This window comes from Ceratotherium simum, chromosome 20 (genome assembly GCF_057802395.1).
Source record: "Ceratotherium simum simum isolate JZ-2026a chromosome 20, ASM5780239v1, whole genome shotgun sequence".
Taxonomy (NCBI): Eukaryota; Metazoa; Chordata; class Mammalia; order Perissodactyla; family Rhinocerotidae; genus Ceratotherium; species Ceratotherium simum.
The window spans coordinates 56,347,785-56,353,784 of record NC_141919.1 but is presented as its reverse complement, the minus strand read 5'-3'; positions in this window follow the sequence as shown (position 1 = coordinate 56,353,784).

The window sequence follows — 6,000 nt, the reverse complement described above, 5'->3', positions numbered from 1 at the left end:
TTTTTTTTTTTGGTGAGGAAGATTAGCCCTGAGCTAACATCTGATGCCAATCCTCCTCTTTTTGCTGAGGAAGATTGGCGTGGGCTAACATCCATGCCCATCTTCCTCTACTTTATATGGGATGCTGCCACAGCACGGTTCAACAAGTGGTGTGTCGGTCCACGCCCAGGATCCAAACCTGTGAACTCCAGGCCGATGAAGCAGAGCGCATGAACTTAATTGTTATGCCACTGGGCCAGCCCCTCTATTTTTAATTTTTTGAGAAATCTCCATAGTGTTTTCCATAGTGGCTGTACCAGTTTGCATTCCCACCAGCAGTGTATGAGTGTTCCCTTTTTTCCACATCCTTTCCAACATTTGTTATTTTTTGTCTTGGTAATTATAGCCATTCTAATCAGCGTAAGGTGATATCTTAGTGTAGTTTTGATTTGCATTTCTCTGATGATTAATGATGTTCTCACATGATAAATCTTTTCATGTGCCTATTGGCCATCTGTTTATCTTCTTTGGAAAAATGTCTGTTCATATCCTCTGCCCATTTCTTGATCTAGTTGTTTGGTTTTTTGTTGTTGAGTTGTGTGAGTTCTTTATATGTTTTCGAGATTAATCCCTTGTTGGATATATGCTTTGCAAATATTTTCTCCCAGTCGGTGGGTTGTTTATTCATTTTGATCCTGGTTTTCTTTGCCTGCCAGAAGCTCTTTAGTCTGATGAAGTCTCATTTGTTTATTCTTTCGTTTCCCTTGCCCGAGTGGGCATGGTATTTGAAAAGATCCTTCTAAGACCGATGTCAAAGAATGTACTGCCTATATTTTCTTCTAGGAGTTTTATGGTTTCAGGCCTTACCTTCAAGTCTTTGATCCATTTTGAATTAATTTTTGTGTATGGCAAAAGATAATGGTATACTTTCATTCTTTTGTATGTGGCTGTCTAGTTTTCCCGACACCATTTATTGAAGAGACTTTACTTTCTCCGTTGTATGTTCTTAGCTCCTTTGTCAAAGATTAGCTGTCTGTAGGTGTTTGGTTTTATTTCTGGGCTTTCAATTCTGTTCCATTGATCTGTGTGTCAGTTTTTGTACCAGTACCATGCTGTTTTGATTACTATGGCTTTGTAGTATATTTTGAAGTCAGGGATTGTATCACAAATGGATCTTGATGCCTCCAGCTTTGTTCTTTTTTCTCAGGATTGCTTTAGCTATTTGGGGTCTTTTGTTGCCCCATATGAATTTTAGGATTCTTTGTTCTATTTCCGTGAAGAATGTCATTGGGATTCTGATTGGGAATGCATTGAATCTGTAGATTGCTTTAGATAGTATGGACACTTTAACTATATTTATTCTTCCAATCCATGTGCATGGACTATCTTTCCATTTCTTTGTGTCATCATTGATTTATTTCAATGATGTCTTATAGTTTTCATTGTATAGTTCTTTCACCTCCTTGGTTAAATTTTTTACTAGATATTTAATTCTTTTTGTTGCGATTGTAAATGGGATTGTATTCTTGAGTTCTCTGTTAGTTCGTTATTAGCATATAGAAATGCAACTGATTTTTGTAAGTTGATTTTGTACCCAGCAACTTTGCTGTAGTTGTTATTTCTAATAGTTTTCCAATGGATTCTTTAGGGTTTTCTATATATATAGGATCATGTCATCTGCAACCAGTGAGTTTCACTTCTTCTTGCCTATTTGGATTCCTTTTATTTCTTTTTCTTGCCTAATTGCTCTTGCCAAAACCCCCAGTACTATGTTGAATAAGAGTGGCAAGAATAGGCACACTTGTCTTGTTCCTGTTCTCAGAGGGATGGCTTTCAGTTTTTCCCCATTGACTATGATGTTGGCTATGAGTTTCTCATATATGGTCTTTATTATGTTGAGGTACTTTCCTTCTATATCCATTTTGTTGAGAGTTTTTATCATAAATCGATGCTGGATCTTGTCAAATGCTTTCTCTGCATCTATTGAGATGATCATATCGTTTTTATTCCTCATTTTGTTAATGTGGTGAACCATCCTTGCATCCCTGGTATAAATCCCACTTGATCTTGGTGTGTGATCCTTCTAATATATTGCTGTATTTGGTTTGCCAATATTTTGTTGAGGATTTTTGCATCTATATTCATCAGCAATATTGGCCTGTAATTTTCCTTCTTTGTGTTGTTCTTGTCTGGCTTTGGGATCATGGTGTTGTTGGCCTAGTAGAATGCATTAGGACGGTTCCATCTTCTTCAACTTTTTGGAATAGTTTGATAAGGATAGATATTATATCTTCTTTGAATGTTTGGTAGAATTCTCCAGAGAAGACATTTGGTCCTGGACTTTTGTTTTTTGGGAGATTTTTGATTACTGTTTCAATCCTTTTCTTGGGATTGGTCTATTCAGATTCTCTATTTCTTCTTGATTCAGTTTTGGGAGGTTGTACGAGTCTAAGAATTTACCCATTTCTTCTCGATTGTCCAATTTGTTGGCATATAGTTTTTCATAGTATTCTCTTCTATTCCTTTGTATTTCTGTGGTATCTGTTGTAATTTCTTGTCTTTCATTTCTAATTTTATTTATTTGAGACTTCTTTTTTTCTTAGTAAGTCTAGCTAAGAGTGTGTCAATTTTGTTTATCTTCTCAAAGAACTAGCTCTTTGTTTCATGGATCCTTTCTACTGTTTTTTTTTTTCAATTTCATTTATTTCTGCTCTAATTTTTATTATTTCCCTCCTTCTGCTGACTTTTCTAATTTTTCTTCTTTTCCTAATTCTGTTAGGTGTAGTTCAAGATTGCTTATTTGAAATTTTTCTTGTTTGTTAAGGTGTGCCTGTATTGCTATGAGTTTTCCTCCAAGGACCGCATTTGCTGCATCCCGTATGAGTTGGTATGGTGTATTTTTATTTCCATTTGTCTCCAGATATTTTTTGATTTCTCCTTTAATTTCTTCAATGATCCATTGGTTGTTCAGTAGCATGTTGTTTAGTCTCCACATATTTGTCACTTTTCCAGCTCTTTTCTTGTAGTTGATTTCTAGTTTCATAGCATTGTTGTCAGAAAAGATGCTTGATATGATTTCAATCTTTTTAAATTAATTGAGCCTTACCTTGTTTCCCAACTTATGGTCTATCCTTGAGAATGTTCTATGTGCATTTGAGAAGAATGTGTATTCTGCTGTTTTGGGATGGAGTGTTCTATATTTATCTATTAAGTCCATCTAGTCTAGTTTTTCATTTAAGTCCACTATTTCCTTGTTGACTTTCTGTCTGGATGACCTATCCATTGATGTAAGTGGGGTGTTGAGGTCCCCTACTATTATTGTGTTCCTGTTAATTTCTCCCTTTAGGTCTGTTAATATTTGCTTTATATACTTTGGTGCTCCTGTGTTAGGTGCATATATATTCATAACTGTTATGTCCCTTTGCTGGAATGTCTCTTTTATCATTATATATTGCCCCTCTTTGTCTCTCACTGGCTTTTATATTTGGAAGTCTGCTTTGTCTGATATAAGTATGGCAACACCTGCTTTCTTTTGCTTGCCTTTTGCTTGGAATTTCATCTTCTATCCCTTCACTCTGAGCCTGTTTATCTTTAGAGGTGAGATGTGATTCCTGGAGGCCGCATATTGTTGGTTCTTGTTTTTTAATCCATCCAGCCACTCTGTGTCTTTTGATTGGTGAATTCAATCCATGTACATTTAGAGTGATTTATATCTGAGGGCTTAATACTGCCATTTTAATCTCTTGTTTTCTGATTGTTCTGTATTTCCCTTGTTTCTCTTCCCTTGTATTTCTAAATGCCATTTCAGTTTGGTCGTTTTCTGTGATGGTTTTCTCAGGTTTCTCTTCATTTATGATTTGTGTCTCTGTTCTGAATTTTTGTTTAGTGGTTACCATGAGGTTTATATAAAAGATCTCATAGATGAGATAGTCCATTTTCTGATCACCTCTTATCTCCATTAGCCTTAGCATGTTCCACCCCTTTTCTCTTCCCCATCCAAGTTATTGTTGTCACAACTTATTCCATTTTGTGTTGTGAGTTTGTGGTTAAAATGAAGCAATTATATTTATTTTTGATGTTTTCCTTCCCTTATCTTTAACGTTATAATTAAGTGTTTTATACATGGTTTTATGTTGAGGTAGTGTCCTTATATTCCTAGTTTGTTGAGTGTTTTTATAATGCAAGGTCATGGAATTTTGTAAAATGCTTTTTCTATGTCAATTGAGATAATCATGTGCTTTTTTCTCTTCATTCTGTTGATGAGGCATATTAAATTGTTCAGTTTTCATATATTGAACTAACTCTGCAGTCTAGGAATAAATCCCACTTGATCAAGGTGTATAATTCTTTTAATGTGTTACTGAATTCTGTTTGCTGGTATTTTGTAGAGGTTTTCTGGCATCAACGTCCATTAAGGATATTGGTCTGTAGTTTTCTTTTCTTGTAGTGTCTTTGTCTGGCTTTGCTATCAGGGTAATGATGGTCTCATAAGACGAGTTTGGAAGTGTACCTTTCTCTTCAATTTTTCATAAAAATTTCAGAAGAATTGATATTTTTTCTTCGTTAAACATTTGGTAGCCTTCACCTATGAAGCCATTAGGTCCAGGGCTTTTCTTTGTCGAAAGGTTTTCAGTTACTGATGCAATCTCCTTACTAAGAGATATTTTGTTATTTTGTCTTGGTAGGTCTTGTGTTATTAAGAATTTGTCCTTTTTTTGTAGGTTATCCAATTTGTTGACATACAATTGTTCATAGTACTCTCTTATAATCCTTTTTATTACTGTAGAATCAGTAGTAATGTCCCCACTTTCATTTCTGATTTTATTAATTTGTCTTTTTTTCTTTGTCCATCTAGTTCACGTTTTGTCTATTTTGTTGGTCTCTTTGATGAGGAAACTTTTGGTTTCATTGATTTTATTGTTTTTCTATTTTATCTTTGCTGTATTCTTTATTATTTCCTTCCTTCTGCTAGTTTTGGGTTTAGTTTGTTTTTTTTTCTAGTTCCTTAAGTTGTAAAGTTAGTTTGTTGATTTGAGATCTTTGTTTTTTAACGTAAACATTCATAGCTATAAATTTCCCCCTTCAAACTGCTTTTGCTGCATCCCATAAGTTTTGATATGTTGTGTTTTTCTTTTCATTTGTTTCTAAGTATTTTCTCATTTCCCTCTGATTTTGCCTTTGATCCATTGGTTGTTTAAAATGTGTTAATTTAGTGAGTTTTCCAGTTTTCCTTTTGTTATTGATTTCTAACTTCATCCCATTGTGCTCAGAGAAGATACTTTGTATGGATCTATCTTTTAAAATGTATTGTGACTTAATATGTGGCCTAACTTATGGTCTCTACATATTGTTTTCTCTATGACTTATAGCTGTTTTGTCCCTCATTTTCTGCATTACTGTCTTCTTTTGTGTTTTTTTGTAATGAAATCTTTAAATTCCTTTCTCATTTCATTTTGTGTAAATTTATAGCCATTGTCTTTATAGTTTCCATGGGGATTACATTTAACTTCCCAAAGTTATAACAATCTAACTTGAATTTATACCAGCTTAAGTTCAATATCATACAAAAACTCTGCTCCTTTACATTTCCATTCCTACCCCTCTGGTTGTTGATTTCACAAAATTAAATCTTTATACCATGTGTGCCCCAAAATATAAACTAATAATTTTAAAAAATCCATTAGTTTATACAGTGTATGCCCCCAAACATAAACTAATAATTTTAAAAAATCCATTAGTTTATACAGTGTATGCCCCCAAATATAAACTAATAATTTTAAAAAATCCATTAGTTTCTTATGTTATGTAGAAAACAAGATTTGGAGTTACAAACCAATGTAATAGTAATACTAGGTTTTACACTAATTATTGTTTTTGTTCTTTAAATGTATTAGTCTCTTAAATCATATAAAAAACAAAAAGGGCACCTACAAACCACTCTACAATAACACTACCTTTTATAGTTGTCTGTGTATTTATTCTTTTGTGAGGTGTTAATGTCTCCATATGGCTTAGAGTTAT